The sequence below is a fragment of the Marmota flaviventris genome, chromosome 2 (genome assembly GCF_047511675.1).
Source record: "Marmota flaviventris isolate mMarFla1 chromosome 2, mMarFla1.hap1, whole genome shotgun sequence".
NCBI classification, from domain to species: Eukaryota; Metazoa; Chordata; class Mammalia; order Rodentia; family Sciuridae; genus Marmota; species Marmota flaviventris.
In genome coordinates, this window is record NC_092499.1 from 143848269 (window position 1) to 143873264 (window position 24996).

Sequence of the window (24996 nt, forward strand, 5' to 3'; positions counted from 1 at the left end):
GCCACACATTAGTAATTTTATTTCACTGTTATGGGAGCAGATACTTTTTGAGATTTCAATCTTTTAAAATTTATTGGGATTAGTTTTATGTCCTAACATAAGGGATTTTTTTGGAGAGTGTCCTAAGTGTTTTTGAAGGTAGGATAATGTACATTCTGTTGCTGTTGGGTATAGTGTTTTCAGATTCCTGTTGTGTCTAATTGTGTTTTAAAGTCTTTTCTTTGCTTGTTAATTTTCTGTGTGGTTGATCTATAAAGGGGGTATTTAAGTATTCCACTCATTTTTGATTTATTTTTTCACTTATTTCAGTTTAGCTTCATGTGCAAAAATTTTATGTGCATGTTTTAGTCAACTTTTTTGCCACTGTGACCAAAATATTTGAAAAGAACAATTTTAGAGGAGGAAAGGTTTATTTGTTGTTTATGATTTCAGACGTCTCAGTACTCTAAGGCTGATTCCATTGTTCTGGGCCAAAGGTGAAGCAGACCATTGTGGTGGAAAGGTATAGAGGTGAAAAACAACTCAAGACATGGCAAACAGAAAGCACGGCGGAACCTGTGTTACCTAGGGACAAAATATTAACCCCAAAGGTATCTCTCGGTGACCTACATCCTACAGCCACTCCCTACCTGCCTACAGTTACCACTCGGTTGATCCTATCAGTGGATTAATTCACTGCCTAGGTTAAAGCTCTCATAACCCAATCATTTCACCTCTAAACTTTCTCATATTGTCTCACACACGGGCTTTTTGGGGACACTTCATATCTTAACCATACCAGTGCATATATTATAGCTTGCTATAGCTTCCAGGTTAATTGCCCATTCTTATAATAAAATATTTATCTTTATCTCTAATAACTTTTTGAAATGTACAGTCTGTTTTCTGGTATTTATATAGTTGTATTCATTCTTTATTATTTTTTACAATATCGTTACACATATTATATCTGTAGGTAAAACAAGCTCATAAATTCATTGCTATATTATATATGTTATATTCCTCCCAAATGGTTTGTTTTATTGGAGAAGGGGGCAGTGGAGGTAACACTGTGAAGAAGGCTAGGACCCCAGATAGTGAAGAATCCCCTCTTCTCCCCATGTATGCCCACTGCCCCAAATAAAAATAATCAACTATGGGGAAGCAGCTGAGGTAGCAACTGCAGGGGAGGGGAAGGAGACACGGAACTCCAGGATAGATTTAGAGGGACCAGGTGTGCGTTAAGAAGCCCTGAAGCACTGGCTGTATAAGTTTGTCTCTATGTAGGCATGCATAAATATGAAGGTAAGCTGTTCTTTCTCTCCTCTCCCTCTGCACCATGCTACTTCCTGCCATCCCAGCTTCTCTTTCCATGTGAGGGTGAAGGAAAGAGGAGATGAGCAAGTCATCACGGGATTATGATCAGATTTATATCTATGAGCTTCTGGATCTTCTGCACTATTACAGGATTCTTTAAGTGTTCACTGAGTGCGTGGAGGTCCTTCTGCACCTGCTCCAAAACAAGCTGCATGGCTCGGTCACTCAAGGTTGCTGCACCTCAAGGTTGACTATAACCGGTTACTTCACACTCTAAGGATCGCACCATCATGCAGTGTTGGTAACCCTCTGCAGCCTCCACACAGCTGGAGTGCAGGTCCAATGTCATATGGTGCACATGCGTAGGGTTTGTGTAGTCCTTCATGACTTCTAGGTCAGCTGACTTCTGTGTTAGCACTTGATGAAGGTTCACTCCAGCTGGATAGAAGCCTAGTAGTCCTTGTGTGCCCACTGAAACTCCAGGAGTTTGGTGTAACAGGCATCTCCATTGCTGTACAGTTTGGCATCTCATGGATTTCATTTAATGGCTTCTGTATGCTGTTTCATGACCTGGAGATCATCCCCTTTCTTAAAAACACTCGTTGTTCTTGTTCTTCTCTCATGCCAGGTAGGGGTTGATGTAACTCTTGTTCCTTCCGGAGTTTCTCTGCCTGCTCTTTTTTCTTGAGCACATCTGGGGTTCTGTGCTCTGCCAGAGACTTAGACATGCTCGGCATCCTTGTACTTTTCTTCTTTGAGGTAGAAGTTGCCAATTTGCACATATGCTTTGGCAATCTGTTGATAGACGTCTAGGTTCTCTCTCCCTGCATCAAAGGGTTTCTCACAAAGCTCTCAGCATTTATTGTGGTCACCCTTTACAAAGTATGATGCTGCTTGATTGGTAATGGGCGCCATGCTGACTGGGTTCAGTTCTTTGTCTCTGCAATAATGCTTCAGAACTGTGTCCGTCTTTCTATTTGTGGGCATCATTTCCTAACTCTTTTTCTTTCAGTGCTTTATTTTTATTCTGTGGAAGATCTTCCATTGCCTTTGGTTTGGTCTCCTTTTGGGGATGAGGTGGGAGGTGCATTGCATCCCAGATCCACCCCAATACGACCCCAAGAGTGGTTATGATGCAGGGACATTACAGTTTTTTGGACAAATCTGACAACTTGTTTTATAGTTGCTCCTACTATGTAATATTTATTTTTTATATGATTTTATGAGTTTTAAAGAAGTTGTGGAAAGGAAAAATAAGAAATAAGTGTTTATAGAGTTTGTTACATTAATGATTTTTTTGGCTATTTCTGATTCTCTCATTTTATCCAGGAAACTTGAATTACCATATGATGCATTTTTAAAAAAATTGTTCTCTTCTGCCTCCTTTGCATTATTATATTGTCTAATATATTTCATTTCTATATGTTGTGGATACAAAAATGTAATTCTATACTATTGTTTAAGATAATTAAATCTGATAAGAAAATGGAGAAAGAAGTGCAATTACAGTATCTTTTATAATTAGCAAGCAGATGATGTAACTGGTGAATTTAAAGTTTTTTCAGCAAAAAGCACTTTTACTGCTGCAGGACAGGTGTGTTATCAATGCTTTTTCTTAGTTTTTTAATTTCTTCCAAAATATCTTTGGCCTTAGTTTATAAACAATCTTATTTTGCTGGAAATAATATTCTTAATTAGGAGCCTTTCATTTACATCAGTATGTTGGACATGTTATCCCATGATCTTCTGACCTCTGGTTTTTAAATGAAATTTATATGCTAATCTTATTTGAGTTCCCTTGTATGTGATGAATCATTTTTCTCTTTCTGTTTTCAAGATTTTCTCTCTGTCTTTGACTTCTAACACTTTTATAAAACATGATGTGTCTGAATGTGAATCTCTTTACATTTATCCCACTTGGAGTTTATTGAGCTTTTTTTGATGTGTAGATGGATATTTTTCATCATATTTTGACATTTTCAGTTTTTTTCTCTTTTCTCTCTCTTATGCAACTCTCCTTACATACACATTGGTGTGCTTAATGGTGTCCCACTTTTCTCTGAATCTCTCTCTCTTTTTTTTTCTAATTTCTTCCCATTTTTAAGGTGGCATAATCCCTATAAATCTATTTTCAAATTGGTAATTTTTTCAAATCAACTCAGTTAATAATGGCACTTATTATATCCACTTGACTTCGCCATCCTAATAGATCACTTTACTGACCCTAAGATAATAACCTATAAATGGAATCAGAACTGCAGTGATGAATAAGTGTGTGGAAAATTACTGATAACATCTGTTGCTTCAGAGAATTTAGGAAGTAAATCATGCATGTCTGGGAGAAATTGATAAGCCTTTCATTATGAACATACAATTATTATACAAAAAAATTAGTAGGCCCAACTATGGTTCTTGGCATTAAAATAAACTTGAAAAAGAAAGCAAACGGGTTTGTATATTTTTAAAAGTCACATGTTGTTGGTGAAACCTATCATAAAATATATTAATGGTATTTAGTTACTAATTTCTCCACATACCGAGCTTAGTTTACCATTTCTTCTGCAATACTGAGACACTAGGGTAACATTAGTGTTTTAACAAGCGCTATGTGAAATGTGGAACTGCATGAAATAATTCTTGTCTGCCTTTCTTGGTTATACCTGAGGCTTTTATATGATGAAAAAAGAAATACAAATCAGAAAGATAATCAAAGAATGACTACCATTAACAGAAACTTATAAACATGGTAGATATTATTCCAAGCATACAAATATATTTTAATATGTGAATGGCCTAAGTATACCAGAGTGGATTAGATTTTCAGAGTGGATTAGAAAACAAGATCCAACTACATGAAACCCACTTTTAACTATAAAATACTGATAATATGTTAAAGGTAAAGGGATGGAGGAAAATACATCATGCTAAAGATATACCTTGCTAACGCTAATCCAGAGTAGCTATATTACTTTCAAAAAAATCCAAATTCAGAGGCAAGAAAAGTATCAAGGATAAGAAGGGACATAACATCATGATACAGGGGCTAATTCTATAAGAATGCAAAATAATTCTAAAAACATCTGAAACTTAAAGATGTGAAGCAATGCTGAGGAACTATGAGAAAAAATGTTAAATGCATTATTATAATTGGAGATTTGAACACTCCTCTTTTAGTAACCGATAGATCAAACAGGCCAAAAATCAGCAAGGATATGGATAACCTGAACAAAACTATTGATTTGCTTCATATTATTGACACCTATAGAAGATTCCATCTTATAACAGAATGTACATTCTTCTCAAACTCACAAGGATCATTAACCACTTAGAACCCACTACAGGTATCAAAATCCATTGAAGATTTTTTTTTTTTAAAGTAGAAATCTTACAAAATTTTCTGAGTATGAAATTCAACTAGGAATCAATAACACAAATCATAATTTAGCATCAGAAAATTGTAAGTTAAAATAACAATGGGCAATTACTATATACTTATTAAAAATGTCAAAAAATCCAAAGAACTTACAAAATCAAATGGTGTAGGAAGTACAAAGCAAAAGGAACTATATTTATTCATTGCTACTGGAAATGCAAAGTCGTATTGGAAGATAATTTGGAAGCTTTCCATACAGCTAACCATCACTGTATCATACAATTTAGCATATTTCTCCATGGTATTTGCCCAACTGATTTGAAAACATATGCTCGCACAGAAACTCCCATATGAATACATCTAGCATCATTATTTATAATTAGCCAAACTGAAATAAATCAAAATTTGTCTCTAATATGTGTATGGATAGACAAACTGAGGAACATCCATATGATAAAAATATGTAAAATAAAAATATGCAATGAAAGAAATAAATTCTCAATCCTGAAGCAGCTACATGGAGGAAACTTAAATGCATGTTGCTAAGTGAAAGAAGCCAGTATGAAAGGTTTATACAAATTATGCAATTTAATTATATAGCAATCCAGAAAAGGCAAAATTTCAGGGACATTTACAAGTTCAGTGTTTTCTAGGGTTCAGTGGAGCAAGGTGGTACTGAGATTATTTTTAGGCAGGTAAAACTGCACATACTTTTCACACTAACCATAGAAATTTATAGTGTAAAGAGTAAACCTTTATATATGCAACTTAAAATAAATCATTTAGGAACCCAGAATTAAATGCAGAAAATTATCAAAGAATTTAATTGTAATACAAGTCTAATGAACAATACCTCTGAGATGAGCATCTACAAAAGTGGTGAGAGAAAAGGTGTGGACCTAAATGAATTTGGAAAAGAATGAAGTTGTAAGACCAAAGGCAAAAGAAATTGTACCTAAAACTGTACTCAATCATATTAAAGTTGCATGGAAGGAGTATGTATAAATAATTTGATACAAGTATTCACTGAATTAAACAATTAATGGGTGGTGGATTGTGGGAGCCAGGTTTCTCATAGTTCAAGTGAGAGTTTACAGATAAGTAAGGGGAGCATGCTGGAATGAACCATATTATAATCAATTAAAGTTGGAGCCATGTTTAGCTTAATGCTGATATAGGTGATTACCTATAGAAATACTTATGGATATTCATATATGTACCATGTATGATGCATGTAGTATCCAGATTTTGGTTTCTAATGCAATTCTCCAATGAAAGAAACTAGAAATTCTTCTAAAAATGCCATATTTTTGTACTGGAGCTGAAATACACAAGATAAGTCTAGAGTATCCAGTAATACCAGAAAGTCAGGAAGTTTATGATGAAAAAACAAACTTCACAATGCTGGAGTACATACAAAAAGCATGCAACTGAAGGAGCTTTTTGTGGTAAAAGCCAGAATGATTTGAGCAATAAAATAAAGTGGTATAGGATTGTATCCTAAAATATAAAAACATCATGACTCTCCACTGATATAAGTAAATGATAGCATAAATATATAAATGGGTAATGATAGATATATTTCCTGTGTAGATGAATTCTAAATAATTTTGGATATTCTGCTCTCAGGGACAAGGAACATAACTGCCCACAGGTTGCACTTGCTTTTCCCAAAGAATACCATGTAGAAAGTGGGGAAAAAAGAGTAATCTCTCAGTGGAGAAAGCTAACAAATACTACCTCAACCAGGTGAGTGAGGTCGATGTGAATGGCAGTACAGGATATTGATATTGACGGTAGGTAACCTTGACATGATGTGATAAAAAATGACACTTTACTCGTGTGTCTTCTTTCACAAAACCTACAAACCCAGTATAATCATGAGGAAAATTTAGACAAATCATAAAAGGAATATTCTACAAAACATCTCATCAGTACTCCTCAAAACTGTCCAAGTCAAAAATTAGGAAAATTTAAGAAAAATGTCACATCCTGTAAGATCTTAATGACACAGGATGACTAAAATGTAGCAATTATAGCTACCTTGTATTTCTCCAGATCTTCAGAAATGGGTATTTAAGTTCTTCGCTAGTAAGAAAGGGAAAGAACATTAAATGTATAAGGAAAATAATCTGGAGATGGAGACAAACCTAAGTTCAAGTCCCAAATAAATTTCCTTATATTTAAAAAACTCTAAGAAAATTCATAAGCTTCTCTGAACATAATTTAATCATCAGGATTGACAATATTATCTCAGAGAGTTATCCTGCAGATTGATGAAATGTGTGCACAAAGTTCTTGGCATGTTGAAATACATTCTCTTTGCTTTACTTATTATTTGCTCACAGTAATGTACAGTCTTGTGGTGGGAGGAGGGGTATTTTGAGCATCTAGAGTGACAATAGATACTGAAAGTCACTTGCATTTACCTGATTGATAGCCTGAGGTACACAGTCAAGTGCACATGGACTGTCATTCATTTTGGCACTCCAAAGGTTCCTTTCTCACTTCGCACCATTGTGAATAGTCCATGATCTAGAATTGTGCTGGAAGACGCATGGAACTTTTTTTGTTTTTTGTTTGTTTTTATTTTATCTTTAAAAATAAATTTTATTTTTGAAGAGTTTCAGATTTATAGAAAAATATAAAGAAGATCATACCCAGTTTCTCTTATTATTAACATCTTACGTTATCAAGGCACATTTTCACAATTAACAGGTACAGATGGATTCATTATTATTGACTAAAGTCCATGCTTAATTCAGATTTTCTTAACATGTACCTAATGTCCTTCTTTAATTTAATGTTCACACTGAATTTAAGGGAAATATTTCCTTGTCCTCATAGAATATTCAAGAATACTTCAGCTTTTCTTGTACTTATTATCTCTTCAAGAACCCCATGATCTTCATGGGCTCCTTGGAAATGAATGAAAAATTGTAAACATCTTGCTAGAGCTTAACACATAATTTAACCTCCTGTTACATTTTTTAAATTGTCTTCTTTTCTGCAGTTGTGTCAGGATTATGTTTATCAAGTTTCCAGAACATGCAATGGGAGGAGGTGCTAAATGTTTGGTAATATTTGGTCTTTGTGGTCACATTCACAAGGCGGGTGATTATTTAGAAAGCCCAAATTTGCAGGGGGAAGAGCACTGGTCTACAAGTTTAGAACTGTGGGGCCAGCTGTGGGGACTTGGTGTCACTGCACATCTCCCAGCTGGGTTTCCTCATTTACAGGCATAACAAGGACAGCATGATTTCTTGGTTTCCTTTTCCTTTTCAGTCCTGTGTTGGTAGAAGTGGTCTTAGTTCTACAATCCAGTTGCATTCTCAACGTGGTAAGAGTTTGTGACTAAGACTGGAATTTGTTTGGAATTTGTTTTTTTTTCCAATCCAAGGAAGAGAATCTTTTTTTTTTTGGTTTGGGTGGAAGGAGAGACTTGGAATTTTCTTGAGAGATGTTTTCCTTTTGGGTTTAGAATGCTGGGTGGTGTGCCTCGCCCACCAGGAAGGAGAGAATAGAATGAATGATAGATAATTTGTTAGTTGGAATTACATCCCGAAAGAAATAATAATAAAAAAAAAAGGTGCAAGTCAGAATGAATGACTAACCTTTGCCTTGCCCTAACAGAAAAGCTGGTGAAATTTAGAAATATAGTTATGTTTCTATTCACCAGGCTCTCTACCTGAACCAACAACTATTCGTGAAACTTTCCACATTAAACTTTCAGTTCCAGTAAAGTTCATGGCAGCCTCTAAAACTGCACTGGGAGGTGACAACACAGCATTCCTTTGAGTCTGATGCATAGCAGCTTAGGGTGTGAGGGCTGGAAGGGGCTTCAGAGGGCAAGAGGACACATGATTGTGCTTCTACCATGTGCCCAACACTCAGCCTGCATTAATGATTTCCTGATGGATTCTTTATATGTATTATTTCCAATCTTTCTCAGCATCTTGCAGAACAAGTGATTTGCAGAAGAGGAAACTGAGGTTAAAGAAGGGTAAATAACTTGGCCAGTTTCACTCAATTCTACAATGCAAATTTGAGTTTTTTAACCCAAGGATATTTGATTCCCCTTTTTTGGTTGTATTCACATCTGTTAACTCCTATTCTTGCTTTATATCTACCTCTGCAAAGCCTTCTTGGACTTTCCAGAGAATATAAATTATTCATTTTTCTATAATTGCTTCTTTTTATAGTCACACCATTTCCTTTCCATCTATAATATTTTTTTTTTGTTTTTGTATGGACCACACAGCATTTTATTTCTGTGTTCCCATAATGTTCTATTCTACAATTCTGTAAATGTCTGTAGAACAACCACAGCATTTTATGGGCCTCTGAATCTTCAGTACCTGGCAAAAGCTAGATGCCCAGGAAATATTTGCTCAGCCTAGGTCACACAATTCACTGGATATAGAGCCGGAACTGGATCCAGACCTCTCCACACCCAGCCCAGAATTATTTCACCACTACCTTATTACTTTTAGATTTTTAATCACATCTAACTTCTAGATTATTTTCCCCATAAAATCTCCTTGTTTCATTATGCCAAACCCAGCACAAGATTTCATTGAGAAGAGTGAAGGTTTTCAACACAAATACAAAGGCTTGCACTACTGAGGACTTACTCTGTGCACTGTACAGGCTCAGTGTGTGCTATGCCCCCTCATGTGAATTCTCTCATTTCATCCTGACAACTCTACCAGGTGAGTGATGTTATTGTCAGTGAGAAAGCTGAGGAATAAAGAGAGTCACTAGGCCAGGTTCTTTCTTCTGGGGTGAAAGGCTATGTGGTTTAGCTCTGGTTGGACATGGGCATGACCTGAAAGATGGGGCAAAGAACAAGGAAATATTTAGGGTTTTATCTCTTGTTTGTGAGATGCCAAATAGAATCCCCTCACCCTTTTTTACTGAAATCATTGAAATGTTGATCCTTAAAGAACATGAGTAACACCAGGTTTTGATGGTTTAATTAAAGTCACCCACTCCCTTTAATCCTTGCAAATTTTACCCAGAGCTTTTGGGTTGCTGAGTGCTTTCTGTATTGGATCTGGGCATACTCTGATTTCTTACAAGGTCATATGGAGGATAAGACTTAAAGCATTCCAGGGAGATTATGCTCAAACTGCAAAACCCTGAAAAAGCAATTGATAAAGGCTTAGCTGCATTTCCCTTTGGACTTGGGTGTTGTGGGGTAATCAGACAGAGTGACACACTCAAAGTTCTAAGGCTTATATCATTTTATATTCCCTCTTTTCCCTTGGCAAGCTCGAGTCCTTCCTGGAGATTAAAATGTAATGACACAATGAATTGAGACAGAGAAGCGTCAAAAATCATACTTTGAGGCATTATAGGATACATGTGACATTATGCATGGACACGGAAGGGGATTTGAAATCAGCAGGCCACTCCAGATACAAAAGCATGTTTCTATTTATATCAGTTTTAAAACTTAAATAAATTTATAGAGGGAGCAACTCTGTAGACACTTACAGTGAGGCCTGGAGAAAATATAAGCTGGATTTGAGTCGGCAAGAATGAAGGGAGAAAGATGGGCAAAGAGGGCATGACCCTCACCCTCAGTATGAGGAATAAGTGTAAATGGTGAAAAGCCAAGAGCAGAGAGGCACAATGTCCTCAATGGAGACTTTCTGTGGTTCATTCATTCTACAAATGCTTCCTCAGTATGTGTGGAGCATCACCCTTAGCACCTGGGATACAGTTATCCACAAAACAGGCAAAGCCCCTGCTAGCTCGGGATTACATTGTCATGAAATTTAGGAATTTAATCACATCCACAATCTTAGGTTTTTGTCTGTTTGTTTCATCTATAACAACAGCAACAAATGTGAAGGTCTTAGATGATGGAAAGGCACACATTGGGAACAATTGGCAGGATTTATTTGGGATGAAAAAGTTTAAAATTGTGATATTTAAACATAATATAGAGCATTACAAAATCTGGACCATCTATCTCTAAACAGAGAGCTGTTGATTTCTAAGGTTGGGATAATGGCCCTAGAGTAACAGGTAAGTCAAATTGGAGATTTTTGCAAAGGACCTATCAGGAGGCAGCTGGGCAGAGTAAGGCCACAGTGGGGCAGGTGAGGAAGGGTGTGGAAACTCCAGGATTCTTCCTGGGTCCTTCCTCCTCCATGGGAGAAGTGATCTAGGCAAAGGCCCTGCAGCAGGTGAAAAATACCTGCCCAGACAGCCCACACCAGGTCTTCAAACAAAGGGTGCTCCCTGGCGCATCCAATCAGGGACCTCTCCTAGCTGCTGGCAAGGTGCCTCCTATAAGCCCAGGTGCCAGCTCACTGGGGTGACCCAGCTCCCAACTGTCTTAGGACAGATGTCTTCCTCATATTGACTTGTTTATTTTCTTTCTCGCTTCTACCTCCATAAAGCAACTTTCATGAATCAAGGAATTGATATCTCTGATTTAAGGTTATCTCCTGGAACAGTGCCAGGTGGCCAAGGAAGGGGGTCAGGAGTGGGGAGAGAGACAGAGAGGCTGGTGTATAGCTGATGATATAAGTGTCCATTTGTGCATGTTCATGTCATTGTGCACACATATGTACACATGCATGCTTGTGCATCTGCACACATGAACACAAATATATGCACAAGGATTTATATGTGTGTATGTGCCTATGCACATGTATGCAAATGTGTACACACATATACATACACACATCTATGCAAATTTGTACATATATACACATACATATATCTATAAATATATACTTACATAGGAAGTTGTGCATTCTGATGAGAAAAGTATAAAATTAAAACAATTATTAGAGTGGTTTTTCAAGAAGTATTTTGGAATTTTCCTTATTGCCTAAACTAATGTATTTCAAATGACATGACAGATTTAGTGTTACAAAAATATACAGAACTCAGGCAGGATGCGTACCAAGCAATGCAATGAAGCAGCATGAACAGAGAGATTGTGCAATATGTCATCAGCTGTTGCACCAGTTTCCCTCCTCCGTGAGGGAACCCTCCCCACCTCCTTGTTCATTCAGCCTGTGAAGTAAGGACAGTCCTTAAACTCTAGGTTCACAGCGGGGGTGTGTTTAAGATCTGGCCTGTGGTTACTGGGACTTGGTCAATGGTGCATGTGACTCAGCCTGGCAAATGACCATCAGCTCATAGTCTCTCACTCCCTGACAGCTAATTGTAAACCAAGGTCTTCTGGTGCCCTTCTTTCTAACCACTTTTGGAAAAGTCACCTGAGAATGAAGCCAACTCGGGGCAAATGGAACTGAGGACTGGTGGAAATCAGCCATCCAGTGACATAGTGTGAACACTCAGAGCCAGCACCTAAAGCCATAGTCCTGATCCTTCTTGTAACCTAAAGAGTGTCAGTACAATACTGTTCACATAAATGTTTTGGAAATCAAGAGAAAAAAAAAGGATGATGGCTTCCATGCATACTAATGACATTCATGTCCTGAACTTAATCTTTCTGTCTTTCAGTTCCCAGAATATACTTGTCTGGCCACATGTTCTGAATTTGATTTCATAAGATGCATTCACCATACAAGCATTTCTAACCCCCAAACTGACCTTGATAAATGTGTTCCTTCTCTGGAAACAAAATGTGGTGAGAATCATTTTCAGAGGTTTTGTTCCGATTAGGTGACAACAGGGCATTTCACACCTGGCCCAACCTAGACCATAACCATGCACAGCTCTTTACCCCATTTTTCCTAAGTGTTTTTGTATTCATGCATAACATTACTAGCTACATTTGATTAAAAGGAATATAATAACTGAATTAGTTGCTTTGAGATGCCGTTAAAAAACACTGTAGCCTGGGAGGTTTAAACAATAGAAATTCATTACTCAGTTCTAGAGTCTAGGAATGCTAAGATCAAGGTGCTGGCCAATTGGTTTTTGATAAAGGCCCTCTTCCTGGATTGCAGACTTCTTGCTAGGCACTCACATTGCCTTTCTTAGATGCATGCACTTGGAAAGAAATCTCTCTCTTCCTCTTGTTATAACAGTAGTAATTTCATGATGAGGGCTCTATCCTTAAGACTCAATCTTACCCTGAATATATCCTAAAGGCCCCATCTCCAAACAGCATCGTATTGAAGATCACAGATTCAACATAATTGAGGGCAGTATAAACATTCAGTGAATAAAGCTAACATATAAAGATAAAAGGTTTTTTTACAAAGGGGATTGCATGATAATATGCAATTTCACTAAAAAGGCAAGACATGGAGTAATTGCAGATATGATATACAAAATTCTGACCTTTGGTGATTTAATAGACCAGCATTGAATACCATTTTACTATCAGCATTTCTGTGGACATTTGTGAGTAGATGTCCATAATCAGAGGATTCTCATTTAGAAGCAATGCAATTTTATCTGCCTCTCTGAATTTCAAGACAACGTATCGCTGTGCTCTTTTCAAAAGTGTCTTCTCACAGCCTACTTGTTGAGAAATATTTTCAAGGACCTGTAAAAAGCTAAGAAGGAGACCATTCTATAAAAGTGTAGACAACTCAACCTTGCTCTTCCACAGCTTGTAATCAGTTTAAGGAGGATGTGTGTTTCCTAGAATGTCCTGTGGAGGTGACATATGACTTCTGATGTGTCCATTTGATATTGTTCAATGTCAAGCTTTTGGCCTTCAGTGCACTGGCCCAGAGAAAAATCACTCACCTTTTTTGCATCCCTTTGGGGATTGGTATTGATTGAACAGCATATTTGGAAAAGAAAAAGTGTGGATGATACACTGGCGTCATGCCTCATTTGCTTGAGAAGTGAGAAAGATGCTGACCTGGGAGAGTGGTGACCCTTGGAGCTTAATACATGTGTGTCGGATAAATTGTGAGTTATGCATTGCACTGGGGAATTGGCACATCTGGAGATGGGAACATCACTTGGCAGGATGACCCAGCTTTGCAGAGGAGGTAAAAACATAATTGAGCCTGTTTGTGAATACTGCTTGCTAACTCAGCTCTTGGCAACACTGGAGATGACCTTTCCCCTTAAGTCTGCCTTGTTTTCATATTTCTTCTCTCTTGTTTTGGCAACTACTGAAATTGAGGTACTGGTTCTGAGATTAAAAGACTGTCAGTCAGCAATGTTCTGTGAGGTTCCTCTTTTTTGAGGAGGTGCTCTTTTAGGAAACCCTTGGCTGTAGAGTCCACAGACTAATCTTTTTTTTTCAACTTTTTAAAAATTTCTTACATACATGCAATAGTGGAATGCATTACAATCATAATTATCCACTCGCAACACAATTTTTCGTAACTCTGTATAAAAAGTATGTTCATGCAAAATTATGCCATTATACATGAGCTCTCTTATTATTATTATTATTATTATTATTATTATTATTATTTGCATTACAATTCTTTATATACCTTTATACCACAATTTATCATATCTCTGTATATAAGGTATGTTGACACCAAATTCACTTCTTCATACATGTATTTTTGTATAATAATGGGGGTCTCCTTCCACCATCCATGCTATTACTCTTCTCCCTTCCTTTCCCTCCCACCCCTATTCCCTACCTAGAGGTAATCTTCCTCTCTTGCTCTCAATTTCCTGGCTTAAAGGAAGAAGACCATCCAGTGCCAGTGACACAAGGAAGTACAGATCTGAATGACAGATTAAACCTTAAGTTTCCATTCTCCAAAGTAAAAGCATTTCTGATAGCATTTCTTTGTTAAATGCATGTCTAGTTTTTAAAAAAGTGAAATATTTTATATTAATAATAATATAAATTTTATAATAAAAAGTGAAATATATTCCTCCATGGCAGCTTCCCTGGAATGCCCCTTGGAGAAAACACACCTTAGACCACTATTATCAGGGCTTTTCTTCATATGAAGCAAATTATAATAACTGTGAAAGGCAAAATGATGGAGTGGAAAGAACAAGAGGTCTGCCATTGAACGTGCTTCTGCACCCTGGTTCTGCACTTCCTGTGCGACATTTGACAAGTTGGCTGACAGCGATAAGCTTTAGCTTTTTCAGCTGTAAAATGGTGCAGTGATACTTATCTTGAACAGCTGTTGCAAGAATGCAAAGAGGTGGCACATGGAAAATGCTAAATAAAGTTGCTGTTCATAAATGTGGGTCACCTCTCCTGCTTCTTAAAGTAGAGGAATTGACCAGCACTGAGCAGCATGCCAGAATCTCATTATTTACTTTAACTACAAACAACAAATTAAAATACATTGCTAAAGAAGAGACTTTAGTTTCAATGTGTAGTTTGTGATTTAGATAGTGAGGCGAACATATGCTTCATGTCTCAACTGAGAGCAAATGAGAGTGGCAGTGACAGGCACAAAGCAGGTGGCTTAAATAGGTCAGAGCAAGAGGGCCTGGCCAAGGTGTCAATGGTGGTTTAATACATTATGGGCAAATTAACACATCCCCACCCCATCAATGATTTTAAAGATGCTGTTCATTACAACTAGGCTGAATCTAAATATCTATGATGGAAAAAGCCCCTATCAACTGACTTGTAACTCAAGAAAAATTGAACTTCAATTTCCACCTGGTGATTCCTGTTTCACGGTTGTAGTAGAATAACTCTATAGAAGATGCCTCTATATTGATGTGGTTCTCCACTTTGCTCATCTTTGATATTGTGCATTTGTTATATGATGATGATTTGGCCAAGGTAACTTCATTTTAAGAAGGTAAGTAAGAACAATTGATATGATGATAAAGATGAGATGTACTAAAATTAAGAGCAATTTTCAGATATGTTGGAGAATATTCTGATTTAGAGAAACATCCAAGAATGTTTTCTTCTCATCCAAGCAAGGAAAAAAATCTTACTATCAGGAAAGGAACTTCTGTGTGTAGCTCACTGCCTCACTCATAGATATTGTTGAATTTCCACTTGCATGTACTGTAAATATAGTAGGCATTTATAAATTTTCATACAGCAGGGAATTATATTTAATATCCTTTTTATTACATTTGTTGTCATTTTGCTACCATGGTGAAGCAATTTGCTTGAAATTAAGTATCATAAAATATCTGAGACTATGTCACAGCTGAGCAATTGAGAAAGATGTGATAAAATAAAAAAGGGTAAATAAATGAACACGATTTAGAAAACACCAGTTTCCTCAATAAATAAAGAGACTCAATGTTAAGCTTTTGTTTTTTATTCATCATATCCCCTTATCTGTTTATTCTCCATTTCCACCAAACAAGGGAGTAACAAATAAATGCATTTTGATATAACAGCCATGATTAGGCAACTAGTCAGTGACTGCATCTTGAATATGCTCTATCATACACCAGTAAGCCATGATTTTCTCCTTTATTATTTATTGGTAGTAAATTATTAGAATGTTTATAAACAAGAGTAGAAAGCTCCCTTGGCATTGTATGAATACCATCTAATTCATTGCTGGAGAAGAAAGGAGAGGTTAAATACCATTTATTCAACACCTACCACGTGCCAGGCATGGGATGAAGCACTTTGAAACCATTATCTCCCTAAATCCTCACCACACTCCTAGGAGTCAAGCATTATTTTTCTAATTCCTACAGGAGGAAACAGAAAGAATGTCTAGAATTTGAACCCAAATTCATTTGCTCCCAAATTTCATGATCTTTGGGGGGAAAAAAAGGTGGATGTGTGGTATAGATCCAGTTATCACAGACTTGCATGTGGCGATTAGTAATTTGAAAGAAAATGGTTTTTATTTATTTGTATAAATAGACCTTCATGTTAGATTTCATTACCCTGTCTTAAGGTACCTTGAGTGTCCCTGCAGGATTGCTGTCTTGGCCACCTGCTGGAAGGGAAAATACATAAGGACAGGCTTCCCTTGACCTTGCAGAGATTACCCTGGATGCTCAGGGAAACTTTTCCATGGGAGCTGAAGGTGCTGCCAGGATGTTTTTCTACCTTGCTGAGAGTCCAGTTCCAAGCAGGTAGCCTGAGCTCCAGGGAGGAGAAGTCACAAGTCACTGGAAAAACACTGAATAAAGACTGATCCTTGGATTGGTCTAAGAAGCCCTGTGTGTATGATCATCTTGGTGGAGAAAGACTGGGCTGCTGTAAGAGGGGAACAGAATCACCATGGCCAAACAAGTGACAGCAGCTCCTGGGCCTTGACTGCAACTGGGACCATGCTCCTTCAGGTGAGTGCTAGGTGACATGAAGATAAGCAGCACAACTGATCCAAAGGTCAGCAGAGCAGGCCTACTACAGGCAGGAAAGGACAGAGACTGTCAAAGGTATTATAGTAGGAAGGTTTTAAAGGATACCAAAGCAAGGGGCAATGCCAAAAGGGTCTTCAAGGGGAGCTTGCCACATTGAGGAAATAGCCAAAGCAGGAATATCATGGTTTGGTTACTCTTTTGGGATGGCAATCAGAAAATTTTACTTTCAATATTATTTCATAATTCTTCCAAATAGAGTATTGTTATGGGATTTGAGGGGAAATAAAGGCAAGCAATTTGTCCACCTTTTTAGGTATCACTGGGGTCTAATATTTGACATTAATACCCAAGAGTCATCCCCAAGAGTCTCTGATATTTTGTGCATATTTATTTTTTGATTTCTGTATGATAAAAATATGAAAAGATGGATCCATTGATTATAAAGATTTGAGAGACGATGATGCCAAGAAAGATAGACATTTCTTGAGTGCTCACTGTATACCAGATGCTGTTAATGCCTATAAAGATCTTGCACCATGAGGATTGTCTTTCTGATGAAGAAACAGAGGCCCAGAGAGGTGGACTTACAAATCTAAGGTCATGCAATTGGACATGGGGTGCTAACATAACAATGTAGGCAGTAAAATCTTGTTACTCTACTGCTCTTCTCCCCACATCATTGAATATTGATCAATGAAAGGGAGCCCTGTAAGTAGGGACCAGGGCTGGAAGTAATTTGAACTATCTCTTTCTGCTCCTTGGGGAGGAACTATATTCTTTATTAATTTTTTATTTATATATGATGGTGGAATGCTTTACAATTTATATTACACATATACAGCACAGTTTTTCATATCTATGGTTGTATAAAAAGTATATTCACAGCAATTTGTGAATACTTGTACTTTGGATAATAATGTTTATCACATTCCATCATCATTTCTAACCTCTTGCTCCTTCCCTTCCCCTCCCACCCCTCTGCCCTATCTAGAGTTAATCTATTCGGGGAAGGACTATTTTAAGTGAGTAGGTAAGCCCTTGGAGTTCTCAGTGATGCCCTCTTAGCAATTGGTTCTTATTTTAAGCCCCACCCATGCTATATCACAGCTACAGTTTTGCCTTTCTCTTTCCTCCCATATTTAAGTTTAGATAACTGCCAGGGTTATACTTCCAACTGACAGGTTCACATTTACTATGATGTCAACTGTTTGGAAAGTCATAACCCTTGGAAGGCACTCCAAGCAGGAGTGAAGGAGTGTTAGGCAATAGGCAGACTTGCCAGAAAGTCCTCTGGGCCCAAATGGGGTGGCCATCCATCACCCAAGATTGTGCTGCAGGAAGCCAGAAAGAAAATTTCAAAAGCCACATCTTTGAATGAGTGCCATGATAAAAACAGAAAAGTAAACAATCAAAAAGGATCTTCATTTCATCAGCAGGCCAAAGGTTTTGGTGGGGCAGATGAACAGTGAGAGCCAAAGGACAGAGTTAAAATGTGGCAGGTGCTGAGGCAGGCAGCCCAGAGGAAGGGTGAGTATGGGTGTAAAACAGGAAGGAGAACAGGATAGGTGGAGATAATGCTGGCGTAGAAAGCCCTTCCCTTGAGCTCCCAGCAAGTGTTTGTGGACAGCCACAGGCACCCTGTCAGAAAGGTCAACCCAGGTTCCAAGTCCTCTTTTGGAGACATTCGTGAGCACCTCACTGCATGCCAGGTGCCGGGGCAGCATCATACAGCCTACATCACTGTTTCCTGGGATGGGGATTCTCTAGTTTCCCTTTTGCAGAAAGCAATTGAAGCTAAGAGAAACCACACAAGCTCCACATTTTCCCAGCCAGTGATTCCATCAGCATTTACCACATCCTGGCAGCATTCAATCACTCCTGGGAAAGGTGGTCCTTTTTGCACCACAGTAATAAAACATTGACCTAAACGTGCTGCTTCTTAGAAATCCAACTGCATACATCACGTAGAACAACCCTTACCTATGTTCTCATCTGAGGCTTCCCAAGCTCTCCCATTGATGAGAACAATTCCTAGCCTCATACTGGATCCATCATCTAAAAATCTCCAGGGATGGGGAGTCCCAAAGAGCTGAAAATGGAATTTTTCAATTCTGTAGGTTTAACCATATTATATGACCAGCACATGGCCATTTTTGACTTACGAAAACTGCAATTTCACAGGAGTTGAGCTAATATATACCCCAAATACTAAATGAAATCTTACCATTAGAGAAATTAGAAGAAAACTATTTTAAATGTTTTGATGTATTCCTCAAAGCTAGGACACATGCTTCAGCATTGCAAAACAGTAAGTATTATAAACAATCTTAATTCTTGACTCTTGTCTATTTATAATAATCAGTCCATCCATTTATTCAACAACCATGCACTGAAGACCAAATATGTGCGAAACACCAGATTAAACTAAGGTACAATGAGTTTAATCATTGCTTTAGATTGAATCACTAGATCCAGATCATTTGTAGTCAGAGGTTGAGCCACAATTACACAATATACCATGTGGTCTGGGACCCAGAAGACAGAATGACAACACTTCCAGAATTCTTATATTCTTCTCTAATTAAGATATGACCTGTTTTGAAGATTTTGTATACAGATTGTTTTGTTGTTGTTGTTTGTTTTATGTTTTAGATGAGGATGATATTGCCAGGATACACCATTTCCCAGGAACTCAGACTACAAAAGAGAGGCTGGGCATAGTTTGGAAAACTTTAGGTGTTCTAGATCCCTAGCATGTTCAACTATTCCCCCTCCTCTGCTGTCTTCTCACTGCTAGAGAAATGGAGGCATGTCTAATCCTGCTCATGACTAATTTACTGGTATTAGTCAATACCTTATGTATTTCAGGAAATATTTGATTTAAAAGCAAACTGATACTAAGATGAGGCTCTAAAACACAAGGTTATTGTCTTTGGGAAACTGGGCAGATACCTAAGGAGTTAAGAGGGTGAGATAGAAATTTTACTCTTTTTCATAATTCCTGGATTTCTTTTTGAGAGAGTTGAAGAAGGGGTGGGTTTGCCCTGGTATCAATGTTCAGGGCAGGGATTAGTTTGCAAAGTCAATGTAAATTCCCATTTACCTCTCTCCCCTTGCAAGGGTCCTAGGGTCTCACTCAGATTAAGATTTTCAGCATGATGAAAATCCATTCCACTGGATGGGCAGGTAATGCAACCTCTTTTTACAACAACGGCCTTCTTTCTTTGGGGCACTTCAGCCAGGCCATTCAGGTGCATGAAGTATGCAGAAGCAGGTGGGTAGGATTTCAAGCTTCAGCTGCTGGTTGGCCGTAATCCCTCCAGGTAGATATTTAATTAAACTGAGAAAGTCAGTGTAACATCCATCAGGCTGCATGTCCTAGCAGAAACAATTTATTACCTGGACCATCAGTATCAAATGTATAAAATGAATTTTAGCATCAAGTGGAATGGCATAAATGGAAAGTGGGCCAATGGTTGACTCAGCCACTCCTCTGATAACAAGAAGGCTATTTTTCAAAATTTGCTCCAAAAGAACAAGTGGCTCCCATTACAGGCATCAAACAGTGTAATTGAATCACAGTCCCTAACTGAACCTGCCATTGCAATGTCATACAGCAGCCTGTTTGCTAGTCAGGGCAGGTATCTGTCCTGCGGGCACAGTACCTTGCACGAAGCCTCACAAAGGCTTGGCATGTGGGATCTGAATTGACTTGCATTGAACCTGCCTGTTGAATAATGATTAGAATCTGGCTCCTGCAAGGATACATTTTGAAGAATTCTCTTTTGTAAGTTTTGGAAGGTGATAGTAGAATAACAGCTTTATTCAGCATCCTGTATGTGCAGAGAACATAGGAGATAGATACAAACATTGCATAGGCCAGGAATCTGGCCCTCACAGCATTCACAGTCTGGTAAGATAAAAAAAAAAAAGGCCTAAGTCTCAGAGAGGATACCTCACAGGAAAAGGAAGCTGGTGAAAGATGTAGGAACATGCTAGACCTTCAGTGGCAACAGGGTTTAGCTGGGAAACTCTAGAGGCTGGCAAATGAGTGAGATTTAAATTTTACTTTGTGAGATGAGTGTGACTGAACCAGGAAGAGAGAAGAGAATTACAATAAAGGCAGGCAAGTAAGTACAGTAATGATGGGGCAGGGGAAGGAAAAAATTTTCTAGAATAATGAATTACTTTTGGAAAATAATAGGAGGCAGTACTGGAAGGGTTAATCAGGGCCAGGTTGTGAATGTTTTAAATGTAAGGCTGTGGAATTCAAACTTTATTCTGTCTATAATAGTCAGCCATTGAATTTTCTAGCAAAGTGTTAGCAAAATCGGTTTACAGTTGTGTGCAATGTCGATTTGGAGTGGTGCAATTGGACAAGTTGTTCATCCTACGAAGATGACTGACAGCTTAGAGGGTGCCAGATGCCTGGGATGCAAATGTGAAGCACACTGGGTCTCTGCCTAGAAGACTTTGCAGATATTGAGGGAGAGGCATATGAATAGTTTCATCTCCTATAGCATAGGCTATAAGTGGGAGGAACTACCAACCCACCATTGTAGGCCAGGAATATGGAATCTGGACTGCAACTAAGCTGGACAAACAGGAATGGAATAAAAGGGGTATACTCTCAGGAGAGTCAATTCAGAAGGTCTGGAGCCAGATGTAAGGCCTAAACAGAGTTTGGGAGAGCACCTGGGTAGAGGTGAACAGAGGTGAAGTTCACGGTTGTTGAGAATATCAGTATGAAGGATGAAGAATCAGAAGGTTGCTGGACATTGGAACAGATTCAGGAGGAGCAGGGAAGGAGAGAGAGAGGAGAGAGAAGTGGTAACTGCGAAGACATTGGCGAGAGAGGTCAAGGGAGGGAACGGCTACATGAAACTTGATTTTGTATATATACCACATTTTCTTTATCCATTCCTTCACAATGTGCAGCTTGGCTGGTTCCATAACTTGGGTCAGAGGAGAAAGTGAAGTTCTTATTCTCACTTGGGTCTTTAGCACATTGTAAAGAACATGGGTTGGGTACACGAGTGGTCCCTGGTGTTATCCAGACAGTCTTCACTTTTCCCTTATCCTCAGAGCCTACCTGTGTTTGCTTTTATGTCAGGTAGCTCTTCCATACTTAGTTCAACTTCCACTTCTTCTGAGAAGCTCTCTCTGCACATGCCCCACTCCTACCCAATCTGAGCCCCACCTCCTACCCCATCTTACCGCATCTCACCCCATTCCATCTCAACTTTACTTCCTACCCATTTCACTCTTACCCTCTCCCATCTAACCCACCCCCTCTTTCCACTCTCATCCTGCATTCCATCTTTACTTCCTATCCTATCACATTCTCACCTCCTTCCATCTAATTTTTAGTTCCCTCAAATCTCCTCTATTTCTATCCTAGCTCTACCCACCCCCACTCCCCACTCCCACCTCATTCTCATTTTGCTCCCTACTTCCTACCCCCATCCTATTCCTTTTTTCTCCCTCACTGGACCCTCTCACTGTATATTCTACAGATATTTAGTTCCTTTTTATTATAATGTATACAACTATTATCTTATATTATGCATTCTTTTCAATTTCTTTTTTGGCAGGAGAAAAACATAGTCCCAATGTGGAATCCAATGTTTGGGTTTAGATGCTATGTTTTGAATTAGGTACTCAATTTCATAACTAAGTCTGCAGAAATAAGGAGACAATAGATTAACAAGAGAAAAAGCCCACAAATTTGTTATATATAGGTCAGGGGAACATCAAGAATGAAAACTGAATAACCTATACCCCAATAAGATTTAGAAGCTTATGTAACCTCTTCATAGGCAATTTAGAGTGAGAATAAGTGATTTTAAGGTATATTAATGGTCCCAAAGAAAAGACAGCAGCCCAGGACAAAACTTTTCGAGTATGGGGTAAATTCTTCTCTTCCTTTCAGTGAACCAACCTTCCCTGTGTGATGTAATTATAGAAGGGGCTCACGATAATTGCATTCTTTCAGGAGGAACTTCCCTTAGTCTGATGGGGAAACTTCAGAGAAAACCCACCTCTGTTCTACAGATAGAGGTACCAGAGACAGAGTGCAAAGTGAAGTTCAGAGAGACTAAGAACATACTTTGAGGTACCATTTTCTGAGCCCAAACAACCTCTTATTGCCAAGCTGTCTCTGAATCTTGGTGTTCTTACTTGAAAAAGCAGAGATAAGAGTAATAACAAGGTTAAGATGATAAAAATATTTGTGCAAATGTCTATCACATTGCCTGGGCCATTGTAGATGTTCACTCAGTATTCATGACTTTTCTGTGGCTTACCAATTAGACTCTCAACAGCTAGCAGATGATCATGCAAAAAGTACCCCATGCCTATTAAATGAATCTTCCTTCTTGAATCTAGCAAGAATCATACATTTTTGTGGCACAGTCTTCTTTGGGTCTGGCATGTAGTCTTGTGCATAGTGCCTATAATTCAATATTTACTGAATAAATGAGAAATGTGGTTAGGAAAGCATGGGACTGCCAAATGTGAACTGATTGTGATTTTTATATTAGACATTCCTAGAGAGGAATTGGGTCTTAAGACCTTCTACCTGTCTCCCTGAATGGACACTGGATCCAAATTCTCTCCACTATCTCCAAAAAAGCCCCTGCTTTTATGTTAATGAAGTGTCAAAATGGCCTGAGGAGCACAGTAGCTAGCCTTTATTGAGAAACATGTATGCTACTCCTTTAGAATCTGTCAAATTTGTGTCTGAAAAATTACCTTTATATTTTCCACAGTGACAAAAGCAACACATTCTAATCTCCTACAGTGTATTAAATCCTACCAGCAAAACAAATGTACTGTAACAGATGATTGATAGGTGTTTACCTTGAGAGCTTCTGGCACAGAAATTTCTCCTCCATCCGGGCTCCAAAGGTAGTAAGAACAAGTGAATTAGCTAGCCTGCTTCCCCTGACACGGTGCTGTGCAGTTCCTAAGTGCACCTCACCATAAACAACATAACATTCAATTGACCTTTTGCTTATCTATAAACACGGAATGAGCTGTGTGGACCCTGATCCACTAAGGAACCATTTCAGGAAAATTTATTTCCTTTTACTACCCATAAAAATAAATTGCTCCTCACAAAGGAGAGAGAGAAAAAAATAGCCTCTCTTTTCCTAATAAGATTATTATGAAAGTTGTTTTGTCTGAGCAATCATTACAAGGTAGAATGCTGTCAAGTTTTTATGATACCCTGCTACTACCCTCCAGATTAGCTGGGGCTCCAGAGAGATGGCACGCAGTGAGCTGGTATCTCCTGTTGTCCTAGTTTTTCCTGATATTGTGACAGGGTCAAATTTTCTAATGATAGTGAACTTTTTCTCATCATTAGCCCTAATCTTTTTCCTCTCTGTAAAGCAAAGACTGAGAGGGAAGTGTGGAAGCAGCTTTAGACAAGAAGGAGTGCAATGCTGGTGCATAAATGTACATAAACACACACTTATACTCACCCTGAGTAGGGTTTCACACAGAGCTGGGCCACAGGGTGTGAAAGAAGTTTCACCATTTTGATAAGGAAAGCTATTTCTCCTCCCCTTCAGTTTCAGAATTCTCAGTGCCCTTTCCCTTAGTCTCAGCTGGTAACTGTCAAGAATGGCTACATCCAGTGCTCTTCTGTAGCCCCCTGAAGCCCTTTAACCACAGTGTCCCACCCTCAGGGAATATGTCCCATTCCTCAGGGAATATGTTCCAAGACATTCTGTGGATGCCTGAACCCATGGATGGTACTGAATCTTATTTATACTGTTTTTCGCTGTACTCATGCATCCATAATTTATAACTTAGGCACAGTAAGAAATTCACAACAATAACTAAGAATAAAATGCAACAATTAGAAACATATATCATAATAAAATACTTCCTGACTTCACAAATTCAAAAACAGAATCGCAAATGCTTTCCTTAACTTCATCAATAAGCCAACATTTGCCCAAATGGAAAACTCTTATTATAAAAAAATCCTAGTATAATTTCTCATCTATTTGAACAAAAGAGGTACCTAAAAGTCTCAAAATTATAACATAAATGTTACTGCTAACCATATTTTCTGAAAATAGGTCAATAACTTTTTCCCAGGCAATACCCACTAGAGAAGAATAGTCAGATAATCCAAT

General features: G+C 38.2%; 1 pseudogene; it reads right to left on the reverse strand.

The window, feature by feature from the left end:
• Window positions 1–1387: 1387 nt before the first annotated feature.
• LOC114107900 (stress-induced-phosphoprotein 1 pseudogene) lies at window positions 1388–7149 on the reverse strand (annotated as a pseudogene).
• Between the last annotated feature and the right edge of the window lie 17847 nt (window positions 7150–24996).